This window comes from Zalophus californianus, chromosome 3, assembly GCF_009762305.2.
Source record: "Zalophus californianus isolate mZalCal1 chromosome 3, mZalCal1.pri.v2, whole genome shotgun sequence".
Classification (NCBI taxonomy): domain Eukaryota; kingdom Metazoa; phylum Chordata; class Mammalia; order Carnivora; family Otariidae; genus Zalophus; species Zalophus californianus.
The window spans coordinates 39,608,743-39,622,644 of record NC_045597.1 but is presented as its reverse complement, the minus strand read 5'-3'; the positions used below and the strand labels follow the sequence as shown (position 1 = coordinate 39,622,644).

Below are 13,902 nucleotides of genomic sequence, written 5' to 3'. Positions count from 1 at the left end.
TGGTAGAAACATTAGATTGGCAACAGACCTATCCAAGAGACAGAAAGAACTGGCATGATATATTCAGAGCACTAAATGAGAAAAATATGGAGGCAATAATACTATATCCAGCTAAGCTGTCATTGAAAATAGAAGGAGAGATAAAAAGCTGCCAGGACAAACAAAAACTAAAGGAATTTGCAAATATGAAACCAGCCCTACAAGAAATATTGAAAGGGGTCCTCTAAGCAAAGACAGAGCCTAAAAGTAACATAGACCAGAAAGGAACAGAGACAATATACAGTAACAGTCACTTTACAGGCCATACAATGGCACTAAATTCATATCTTTCAATAGTTACCCTGAATGTAAATGGGCTCAATGCCCCAATCAAAAGACACAGGGTATCAGATTGGATAAAAAAAGAAGACCCATTGATATGCTGTCTGCAAGAGACTCATTTTAGACCCAAAGACACCTCCAGATTGAAAGTGAGGGGCTGGAAAACTATTTACCATGCTAATGGACACCAAAAGAAAGCTGGGGTGGCAATCCTTATGTCAGACAAATTAGATTTTAAACGAAAGACTGTAATAAGAGATGAAGAAGGACACTATATCATACTTAAAGGGACTAACAAGAAGATCTAACAATTGTAAATATCTATGCCCCTAACATGGGAAGAGCCAATTATATAAGCCTATATAAGTTTCTTTGCATATAAATGCAAAGAAACACATCGACAACAATACAATAATAGTAGGGGACTTTAACACCCCCCTCACTGAAATGGACAGATCATCTAAGCAAAAGATCAACAAGGATATAAAGGCTTTAAATGACACACTGGAACAAATGGACTTCACAGATCTATTCAGAACATTCCATCCCAAAGCAACAGAATACACATTCTTCTCTAATGCCCGTGGAACATTCTCCAAAAGTGATCACATCCTAGGTCACAAATCAGGTCTCAACTGGTACCAAAAGATTGGGATCATTCCCTGCATATTTTCTGACCACAGTGCTCTGAAACTAAAAATCAGTCACAAGAGGGAAGTTGGAAAGCACTCAAATACACGGAGGCCAAAGAGCATCCTACTAAAGAATGAATGGGTCAACCAGGAAATTAAAGAAGAAGTAAAAAAAATCATGGAAACAAATGAAAAGGAAAACACAACTGTTCAAAATCTTTGGGATGCAGCAAAGGCGGTCCTATGAGGACACTATAGAGCAATACAAGGCTTTCTCAAGAAACAAGAAAGGTCTTGAATATACAACCTAACCCTACACCTAAAGGACCTGGAGAAAGAACAGCAAATAAAGCCTAAACCCGGCAGGAGAAGAGAAATAATAAAGATCAGAGCAGAAATCAATGAAATAGAAACCATAAGAACAGTAGAACAGATCAATGAAACTAGGAGCTGGTTCTTTGAAAGAATGATTAAGATCGATAAACCCCTGGCCAGACAAAAGAAAAGAGAAATGACCCAAATACATAAAATCATGAATGAAACAAGAGAGATCACAACCAACACCAAAAAAATACAAACAATTGTAAGAACATAGTATGAGCAACTATATGCCAGCAAACTAGATAATCTATAAGAAATGGATGCATTCCTAGAGATGTATCAACTACCAAAACTGAACCAGGAAGAAATAGAAAACCTGAACAGACATATAACCACTAAGGAAATTGAAGCAGTCATCAAAAATCTCCCAACAAACAAAAGCCCAGGGCCAGATGGCTTCCCAGGGGAATTCTTCCAAACATTTCAAGAATTAATACCTAATCTTCTGAAACTGTTCCAAAAAATAGAAATGGAAGGAAAACTTCCAAACTCATTTTGAGGCTACCATTACCTTGATCCCAAAACCAGACAAAGACCCCATCAAAAAGGAGAATTACAGACCAATATCCCTGATGAACATGGATGCAAAAATTCTCAACAAAATACTAGCCGATAGGATCCAACAGTACATTAAAAGGATTATTCACCACAACCAAGTGGGATTTATCCCTGGGCTGCAAGGTTGGTTCAACATCCGCAAATCAATCAATGTGATACAATACATTAATAAAAGAAAGAACATGAACCATATGATCCTCTCAATAGATGCAGAAAAAGAATTTGACAAACTACAGCATCCTTTCTTGATCAAAACTCTTCAGAGTATAGGGATAGAGGGTACATACCTCAATATCATAAAAGCCATCTATGAAAAACCCACAGTGAATATCATTCTCAATGGGGAAAAACTGAGAGCTTTCCCCCTAAGGTCAGGAACACTGCAGGGATGTCCACTATCACCACTGCTATTCAACATAGTACTAGAAGTCCTAGCCACAGCAATCAGACAACAACAACAAAAAAATAAAAGGCCTCCAAATTGGCAAAGAAGAAGTCAAACTCTCACTGTTTGCAGATGATATGATACTTTATGTGGAAAACCCAAAAGACTCTACCCCAAAACTGCTAGAACTCATACAGGCATTCAGTACAGTGGCAGGATATAAAATCAATGAACAGAAACCAGTGGCATTCCTATACACCAACAACAAGACAGAAGAAAGAGAAATTAAGGAGTCAATCCCATTTACAATTCCACCCAAAACTATAAGATACCTAGGAATAAATCTAACCAAAGAGGCAAAGATTCTGTACTCAGAAAACCATAAAATATTCATTAAAGAAATGGAGGAAGACACAAAGAAATGGAAAAACGTTCCATGCTCATGGATTGAAAGAACAAATATTGTGAAGATGTCAATGCTACCTAGAGCAATCTACACTTTTAATGAAATCCCTATCAAAATACCATCCACTTTTTTCAAGGAAATGGAACAGATAATCCTAAAATTTGTATGGAACAGAAAGGACCCTGAAATGCCAGAGGAATGCTGAAAAAGAAAAGCAAAGCTGGTGGCATCACAATTCCGGACTTCACGCTCTATTACAAAGCTGTCATCATCAAGACAGTATGGTACTGGCACAAAAACAGACACATAGATCAATGGAACAGAATAGAGAGTCCAGAAATGGACCCTCAACTCTATGGTCAACTCATCTTTGACAAAGCAGGAAAGAATGTCCAATGGAAAAAAGACAGTCTCTTCAACAAATGGTGTTGGGAAAATTGGACAGCCACATGCAGAAGAATGAAACTGGACCATTTCCTTACACCACACACAAAAATAGACTCAAAATGGTTGAAAGACTTAAATGTGAGATAGGACTCCATCAAAATCCTCAAGGAGAACACAGGCAGCAACCTCTTCGACCTCAGCTGCAGCAACTTCTTCCTAGAACCATTACCAAAGGCAAGGGAAGCAAGGGCAAAAATGAACTACTGGGATTTCATCAAGATAAAAAGCTTTTGCACAGCAAAAGAAACAGTCTGTCACCCAGCCACCCAGAGTATGGGCTATGGTGAGTACTGTGAATTGTGTAAGACTGTTGAATCACGGACCTGTACCTCTGAAACAAATAATACATTATATTAAAAAAAAGAAAAAATACATGATATTACCAAATAAATTACCAGTACAAGAACACAAAATCATAGTATATGCCTGTTCAATTGAACTTTGGTATAGTTTTTCATTCACTGATTTTCTCTAGTAAGATTCTCTTTAAACATGGCTAATGCATTTCCTTTTCATTTATGATAGATATTTTGACTCCTCTTTATAAATACTACTTTTTATAATTTATATTTTGGGTTGTGAGATTTATATTCCAAAATGTAGTTCCTCAAAGTGAGCACTCAATCTTGGCCCCATTTTTCCTTACTCTCTGACTTCCCTGTCTCTGGTATTTTGTTATTTTATGCTTTCTTTGACTGTCAGCAACTCTCTCGGCAGCTCAAGAGTTCTTCTGCTTGCTTCAAAGAAAGAGATTCTTTTTCAGTTTGAAATCAATGTTTTTCCAATGCACCTGACTCAACAGATGATTTTTTACTGTAGTCTTTCTTTGCAGAATAGAATATTCTAAAAAGAATTTAAATTTGTATACAGATAGATAAAAGTTATGTATGTACACATTTATTTTCAGCAACTCTTTGTGATAATGGGACAAGTAATAGTTTTTATTCAACCTAACTAATTTTTTCTGCTGACCTAAATATAAAAAAGAAATCTCTATTATTTCAGGTAAGTTATTATATATTACTAATTATACATTTATTCCATCCAACATTAGCATATCTCTCTTAATTAAGATGAATGTTTTGCAAGTAATTTCTACACAGTCTTCCCGAAAGATATCTCTGCTGGGGGAACGACAACTGCATCACTTTCTATAGTCTCTCCTTCTGATTTAATACTTGGTTTTAAGTAAGGCTGAAAAGTTCCAACTAGATGAGGCAATCACATACTGATCAAACTGTGACATTTACTAGGTTTCTGGGTGTTGGATGATAAAGGAGGCATACGAATCCTTTAGATTTATATTTTAGCATATTATTACATCTGAAATTTCCCATATTAGTGCAATAATATTAATTTCAAGAATATTTATGGCATATCAAATATATCTTCTATCCAAATTTACTACAACTGGCATACATACATATCTATAAACTGGAGTTGTGGGGCTCCTGGGTGGCTCAGTCATTAAGCGTCTGCCTTAGGCTCAGGTCATGATCCCAGGGTCCTGGGATCGAGCCCAACATCAGGCTCCCTGCTCGGCAGGAAGTCTGCTTCTCCCTCTCCCATTCCCCCTGCTTGTGTTCCCTCTCTGGCTGTGTCTCTCTCTGTCAAATAAATAAATAAAATCTTAAAAACAAACAAACAAACAAATTGGAGTTGTAGATTCATCTATATTTCCTACATATTGGATAAAATACTTGACCAAAATAATATTTGTACTACAGCTGTCCCAAATTATGCTACCTGAGGACAAAATCACTGGATTTATGCAGAAACTGCCTTTTGGTAGGAACGAAAATCAACAAGTAATACATGTGTAACTTTGTAGTATCCAGGACTCCTTGTATGTACTTCCTATGATATTTTACATTGTTAAATACAAAGGTTAAAAATTAAAAGCTCTGAAAGAAAATACATAAAGGAACAAAGGAGAAAATACCAAAGGACGATACGTGACTTTTACAAGCAGCTCTTACAAATATTGAACTGCAGGCTCAATAATAAAGCCTCATCTATATTTAAAAGTTATTGTCTACTTGGCTCCTGGTCTGTCCTGTTCAGCCTTCAGCTAAACAGTAAATAAAGTGTCCACATGACAGACTATTCAGTAGAACTGACACTCTGATTACTTATTTAACAGTTTTTATTTATTTATCAGTTTTGCCAGATGAATAAACATGTTTTCCATACATTATCTTAATAGACTTGACGATAAAAAGACAATATTATACAATGTCATGTGTGTCTCAAATGACTGCATTTTTTTTCTCCCATAATTCTCAGTGTGGGGCAGAAATATTCATTTATCATGTGCTAGAGCCATTTTTTTTTTCCAGTAGCAACATTGGCTGAGTTCACTTTTTCAAGTACAATTCATTATTCTGGATAACAGGGGCATCCACCTTCTTGAGGGTTTGCCAAGATTTGCAGGATCTAAAATGCAGTTTGGTGGAGTGAAATGGAAATCAAAAGGCTGCCTTCAGCATTCATGCAGCTCTTTAAGCTGCAGGCAGCCCTTTCATCTATCAATGGTTCTTCGGATTAGAGTTTACAGAGGAACAAGGCTCACCCACTCACTTATTTTTCCCACACATAATCAGAATTAGGAGAACAAATGGCTGGTTCACTGCCTCTGGCACAGAGGGTCACTGCAACATTTTTTGTGCTTCTATCCGTGTTAAGAAAAATGTACAGATTTCCCTCCCTACTGTGTATTGAACACCCAATACGACTGCAGTGAGTGCTTTTCGTATTCATTCATTGTTTTTTTAACACATTGATTAAGTGCCCCCTGTGTGGTAGGCATTGCTCTAGGCACTGGGGATACAGCACTGACCAAAACGTCTCATGGAGCTTCCATTCTAATATAAACTCATAAATAAGTTAGATGGCAACAAGTGCTCGGCCAAATTTGCTGAAGGCAAGGGCACTGGAATTCTGGAGTAAAATCTGCTTGCCCCCCTAGAAGGAGGATGAAGTAATAGGTCTTTCTGCTTTCATTGTAATGGTGATCCAGATGTTGGATTGTAAAATTTCCTGATAAATATTCGCCTAAGTCATAATTTAAATGACTGAGGAAATCTTCCAGTTAAGGAGTTGATTATTTTTGAGACTGTTTCATAACTTATTTAATTATTATTACGTGATTACATATTTTATACAAAATCCTCCTTTCCATAAAAAGTGTGAGTAAAATGAGCATTACTTAAGTAGACAAAAGCACATGAAAAATAACACATTCTTAAAATGCGTTTCTTCAACATCCTGCAACAGAAATAAGGATTCAGTAAAAATTTGCCAACTGTGTGAATCAATTAAAAAAGGAAATTTTTGCAATAAATAGACTTTGGAATAAATGAAAAATATTTGAATGAAAGAAGGAACCAATGAATAAGGTGTATAGGGAAGAAATTTGCTTCTTTGGGGACAATCTGGATCAGACGGTATTTCATAACTGCATATTTTGTGGTATATCTGTCCTTCAAAACATAAACAGATAGATAAAAGCTAATAAAAATTTTCAGCAAAACTATAAGTTAGATATCTATGATAACTGATTATAGAGTTTACAGAGTATCATTAAGTTTAAGATTAAACTTTTAATTTATTGTGTAATTTCCATAAGCTACTCTTACTGCCTGGGGAAAACATGCTAAAGTCTAAAACTTTAAGGACACCATACTGATTTTTAATAATTACAAAGTCTCACATATTTACGATCTCACACATTTCTTCTGAATAAACAGTGGAGAGGGAAAAACAATTTCAATATTTAAAAAGGCCCTTCATTTTGCTTCACTAGTACAGAGAGACAGCATTATAGTTACCATTTTGTTCCAGCCGCTTGCAATAAGAGGACAAGTCACATTGTTCATTCAAACCTCCAATTCCCCAAACTAATAGTGCTAGGAAAGAGGCAAAGGGAATAGACAGAGTTTGAACCTCACCCTAAAGGCTAATAGAAGAAAGTTCTGTCAAACTCCTCCAAGCAGGAGATACCCTAAGCTACACTCAGGCCCAGAATCAAACCGAGGGACTCTTTAGGCATGCTGGCCCATTCGACCTCCACGTCACCACAGGACAAGAAAGGAAGTAACAGTGCCTAAAAGAGTGGGGAAATAGATTAAAATGTTGTAGGGCAAAATTAGCATCTTGAATTACGAGAGGAGGAAAAATAACCTGTCAGTAAGGAAAACAGAAAGAAGATGATCTCGATAGACTATAACCTTGAATAGTAACAAAGGAATTTACTAATGGTCTCAAGGTCTCCTCTCAAGGTCTCCCTTTACTTTTGCCTTTTCCCTCCATGGAGACCTCCAACTTGGTGTGGTGCGTACTAAGTGAGATCACTGGGTGTGTGTCAGTAACGTTGCAAGCATGTGATCACGTTGTAGCTAATATCAAAGAGGAAAGGAATACTGAGCTATGGAGAAAGGAGACATTATCTCAGGTGCTCATACAATTCAGGGAAAATGAGAAAATCCATGCCATGTATCAGGCTTTCTAACAATGAATCAGAATGTCTGCCCCCAATTCATTCGGGGTCCAAATAAATAAGCAACTGAAGATATAAGGAAAATAGAAACACACTCCAAATGAAATAGAAAATTTGATTTCTGTATCAATAGCATTTTTAGTGTAATATACAAATTATTACCAATTTATCATTTTTGTTAACATAAAAATACATATCATAAGTGCATGTTTTATCTTGTCCTTATCTCTTCTACGGTAATTTTATTTCACTATGGGTTACTATTACTAATTCAAATATCTATTAGAGTGACTTAAATCAATAATTTATATATTTTTATTGTGTGAAGATAAGCATAACAGAAGACAGAGTGGGTTTTCAGTTTTAAAAACTCTTTATGAAAATATATACTTTCCATATACATTTGGCAGATTATTTTGAAAAGGTGACCACTTGAGAATTTTAAAACTACTCAGTAACCACCTAAGCTATTCATATTATGCATCTTGCCTTTCCTCTGATTTTATATTTGAAAAAAATTCATTAAACTATAATTCTTTTTGAAAACTATGAAGTAGATAAAATGTTGTCTGAAAATCAAAATTCAGTTCCCTGTGTTCATAAAAATGCCGGCACATAGCACATGATTCATGGAAATATCTCACAGGTTTTTCCTCATTTATTCACTCAAATTATCTCTTCAGTTTATTAACTCAAATTTGATTAGAAACGTCATATTGTTAGGACTAGGTGTGGAGAGAGAGAGAGAGCAATTCTCACTAATAACAATATTACTGACATTTTTGAGCTCTGATTATATCTGCCAGACTTTATTCAGGACACTTTGCTTAAATTATTTCTAATACTTCAACAGTTACATTATGATCTTAAGAGACAGAAGGCAAGAGAGCAAGACTGAAAGAACAAGGGAGATAAAGGGAGAGAGGATGGGATTGAGAAATAGAGAAACAGGGACAGAGAGAAAGAGACAGACCCTGAGACTTCAAGCATCACTAGAAAGTACAGGGCGGATGTCAACCTCAATTTCCCTTATTCCGAAGCACATGTTCCTGGGGCCCTGCAGATCATAAAATACCTTCCTACTCAATACCTTTTTTGAACAACAAACAAACTAAAGCACTAAAAAGCCTTCCGACTGTGCTAGCATCATGTAAAATTGATAGACTATAGACCAATTTCTCTTCTCTCTTATGTTGCTTGTCACTTATGTCAAGACTTTACTGTATGTGGACTATTGGTATTTCTGGCTCAAAATACCTGCACTTCTGATTTTTAAAACATAATCTACTGCACAATAGTTCTGACTTAGGAGAGATTACTAAAGAGTTACTGTTAGATACCTTATAGCTATTTCTTAAGGAGCTTAAATCAGAACTCAACATCTCTTCTGAATGAAGAACCCTTTTTTTACTTCTTTTAAAAAATATATTTCCTGAATAAAGAGAGGCCTTGAGAAAATATTCCAATGAGGCACCACTCTTCCTATGACAGGATGGCACCTTCCTTAAGACTCAGTGTATTGTTTTGTGGGGCCCCTACATCTATTTTTGGTCCCTAGATATAGCTTCACAATTGTCATAGAGTGCTTAGCATCTTAAAAAAATACAATATAATATACACCCTTCCTTAACTAAAGCAATTTCTTTTTTCTTTCATGGCATATTTTAAAAACCAGTTCAGATTTTCTTATTTTATGCCAGTGTGAAAGCATTTTTCATCTGAATACTGAGGAATGATAAAATAGCTGTTCATATCAAAATACAAAAACATGAAAAAAAATCAATGAAACCAGTGCATGCACTTTAGGAAGTTTATGGTTTAATTCCTTCCTTCCAATGAGCATTGAAATTGAAATTGTTATTATGTTATTTTTAACTGCACTGTTGATTTGCAGAGATTAAATGGCAAATTTGCCCAAAGTACAGTATATTGCCTGTTTGCATATCTATGAGTTAGGTTATTACTAATTGCAAAGAAATAGTTTTCTGGCCAATTAGGAATAAATCTAGTAAAGGTCCCAAATTCAAGTAAAGATAAGGATTCTGGAATATCATAAGATTTTCATTAATATTCCTCATATATAACTGTTTACCAGTTAAATCTATTTGTAGATGCTTGGGTTGATCTTATAGAAATGCCAAATTCTTCCATGTTATTATTCAAAAGCTCTCTCTCTCTTTTTATTAAATCTATGTAACATTTCAAACATGTTAAATCACAATTTTTAAACACGAAATTTTCTATATATGTGAAAATGCAGAGCTAAGACATTATATTGATGATTCACGATACACTAAAAAAATACCTATCTTGCTTCAACTGGTCAGCAAGAAATTGGAATTTAGGGAAGATGGGTCTCATGGTTCTTTCCTTGTGTATTAGTTGTGAGAACAGAGTTGAAGCCAAAGAGTTTGCTTACATAACTATTTAAGTTTGACTTTAATTGTTACATGAGACTAACATAATTGAAAACTTACCATGAAGCTAGAACTATTCTAAGTGAATTACATGTGTTAACCCATTACAATCTATACAGTAAGTCTACAGGGAAGTAGTCTGGTGCTCATCCCATGTGATAGGTGTCATTGGGGCAGAGTAACCTGCCAAGGTGTTTTGGCTGGCCTGGTTTGTGCTCAGTCTGTCTAGCTCCACAGCTATTGACCAGTACAACACATTTCCTCTTGTCTTTCTTTTAAGGTCTTTAAAAAGTATTTTGTGTTTTCTAGATGGATATATTTTCTAGGGTATGTAAGCAAAGCCTTAAAATTCCAGAAACAAATTAAACACTGTCTCTCCCCTTCTCCCTCTCTCTCCACCTCCTCCCATGTTGACAAAGGTTCTCTCCTGAAAGTGGTTAAGATCCTAAAATCTACAGATTAGATATTGAAAGGAAAAGAAAAAGCATGTAAAAGCCAATGAAAACATAAAGAATCCTAAAATATGATGTACCAAAAGAAATAACAAACAAAACAATCATGAATTAAAAACTTCAACCAGAATTTCTGTTTGCAACAACAGTAACAGACCAACATAGAAATCATCATTCAATGACTAAACAATGCATTTATAGTGTTGAATATAAGTACAAGCTGAACTTCTAATGTTGACATATGATTATTTTCTGGACATAGAAATAACTATATCAGAAACTGATGTGTTTTTTTTTTTAAGTAAAGAGATGTTTTTACATGGGGCAGTGTTACATGTCTAATTCTAATATAAGGTCAATTAATCACTGCTCTGAAATTTATTTACAATTAAATATACAGCAGGGATATCCTCATAATATTTGAATTATATGGTTTAATTCATTTAAAGCCATTTTACTAAAATAGTGTATCATTAGGGTAAAGTCACCAGATTTAGAAAAAATAAAAAACCAATTAAATTTAAATATCAGATAAATAAATATTTTTTAGCCTATGTAAGTCCTAAATATTACAAGGTACATTGCAATATTGCTATATGTGGGACAGACACAGATCCTCCCCCAGTGTCATTGTTTATATGAAATTCAAATTTAACTGGTCATCTTATATTTTATTTGGCAAACTTACTCTAGGGTTAGGGTAATTAAAATCTGGGCATATAAGTATTTGTTAGTCACACTAATCAGAATAATTTCACTGGAAGATATGTGTGTCAAAATAGTGTTAAGGTAAATTGGGACATTCCAGACAAACATTTATAATTTTGTCAAAAATTTCAAATTGTTTTAGAACTTCATGGACAACTTCTTTATTTTATTTATTTATTTGTATGATTTGATGGGTATTAAAGAGGGCACGTACTGAATGGAGACTGGGTGTTATATGCAAACAATGAATCATGGAACACTACATCAAAAACTAAGATGAAATGTATGGTGATTAACAGAACATAACAAAATAAAAAAAATGTAAAAAAATTAAATCTCTGGATGGGTAAAAAAAAAAGATGAAATAAGATATTAGCTTGATTTTATGAGTATATGACCTTTATAGTTAGTAATTATTTCCATGTTTTCTGAGATGGTTTTATTTTGAGCTTAAAAAATAAAAACAATTTTATGCTTCTAAGAGTTAATGAAATCAGTAAGCTTCTTATTTTTAGATATAACTACTGATTTGCTTATCTCTATCTATCACTTCTACCACTCTCACATTATTATATACACAGACATACAAATAATAGTTATTTCACCTCTAGGGCATACCACACATCCAGGGTTAAGTACTGCCATTTCTCCTTATGGGTCCTTAAAGCATGAGTCATGTGACAGCATACAGCTATGGAGATGTGATTCCATCCCCACACCAATGAAAGTTGACATTACCCTTACTTTACACTAGGAGGCATATTGTTACTACAGATTTTTTCTATTATAATACTAAACACTTTGTGACCTGGTTTACTAGCTCAAATGCAAGAGAATATTATTAAAACCTTTTAAGTATTTATAATAAATGACTACTCAAAGCTAATTATATTGGGGAATTAAAGTCATACTTTAAATTGATGAGATCTCAAACTGTCCAGCAGAGAAAGCTCATGTCCTTCCCTGTTTTACAGCCATCTTTTAACTACATTAGGTAATATTTTAAAAAGTCATTTCATTGTACCTATTTAAAAAAAATGGTAATAAAACAGAAAATGTATTGTGAATAATTAGTAATAAATACTTTAAATAATAAAGTGAACATAAGCATTTTAAAGTAAAACAATGCAGATATTGGAGCATAAATACGCTTTACTATATAATTTTTAATCAATCTTTAGCAAATAGTGATGTTTTGAGATCACCCATCAGATATGATAAATAGGAAAAAGTCGCATGAAAAGAATTCAAAGCATAATGTTTTTAGAATCTGACACAAACGTTTTTGTTTTTTTTAGAATTTTATTTCTTTCTTTAAATGTGTAACAATTTTGCATTTCAGAATTCACTATGGTAATTTTTTTTAAAGATTTTTTTTTTATTTATTTGAGAGAGAGAGAGAGAGAGAGAGAGAGAAACAGCATGAGAGGGGAGAGGGTCAGAGGGAGAAGCAGGCTCCCCACTGAGCCGGGAGCCTGATGCGGGACTCGATCCCAGGACTCCGGGATCATGACCTGAGCCGAAGGCAGTCACTTAACCAACTGAGCCACCCAGGCGCCCCGACTATGGTAATTTTTAAAACTTGATAGGAAACTTTGCTAAATAATCAGATACATGTTTAGTTTGTTCTATACTTTTCCACAGTCTATTGATAATAACAATAAAATATAATGATACCTGTAAACTGAGCCTGTGTTAAATGCCAATAGCCCTGTGGCCCCAAGGTCAGTGAATTAGGTCATAGATTATTTTGATTCCACAGTCTTTGTTCTTAATAACAATTTCACATTAATTCCCCAAAAATATCATTGCCTATGTACTTTCTCCCCAGGCTTTTGAATATCTTTACTCCACTCCACCTTCACCTTTGTCTGCCTTAAATGTTAAGGTTTGTCATGATTTCTTTTTGGGTTTCTTCTCTTTCCTCATAATCATATTTGCTCAAAGAATTTCATTCACCTTCTATTTTGTTAGTTTCCAATTTCCAATGCAGAATTGTATTCCTACCTCTTAGATTATCTTGTCCAGCAGCTCAAACTTTATAATTAAATAAAAAATTATTAATTCCTAATCTGAGTTTTTCTCTTATATTTTCTTTTTTTTTAAAGATTTTATTTATTTATTTGAGAGAGAGAATGAAGAGAGAGAGCGAGCACATGAGAGGGAAGAGGGTCCGAGGGAGAAGCAGACTCCCTGCCGAGCAGGGAGCCCGATGTGGGACTCAATCCTGGGACTCCAGGATCATGACCTGAGCCGAAGGCAGTCGCTTAACCAACTGAGCCACCCAGGCGCCCTCTCTTATATTTTCTAATTGATTTAATTGCATAATTCTCCAATGTCTCACAAACTAAAATCTTGAAAAGCCCCGTAAGTTTTTCTTTTCCCTTATCCGCCATATCCTAACCTTCCCATCATTCAAAATCTGGTCCCAACCTATTTCTCAATCCAGTTTCATTTATTGTCACATACTCGAATAATTTAGTATCAACCATTTATTGAGTATCTACTATGTTTCAGATTCTGTGCTAGGTGAATAACTCTACCAAAAACTGTAATTTTTATGACCAAAGTTTTATAGATTATTAATAGTCCCATTTTGGAGGTTAGGAATTTAAGCCCAAGTAGTGGAGCTAATCATATTTGCATGTGCTCCAAAGATAATAAACTATTCATTGCTTGCACAAGCATGCACTTTTA

General features: G+C 34.7%; 1 protein-coding gene across 7 annotated transcripts in view; it reads right to left on the bottom strand.

The window, feature by feature from the left end:
* The window catches only part of PCDH9 (protocadherin 9), a 918,360-nt gene that overhangs the window by 292,384 nt on the left and 612,074 nt on the right, over positions 1–13,902 (bottom strand). The gene's annotated exons all lie outside the window — the stretch shown is intronic.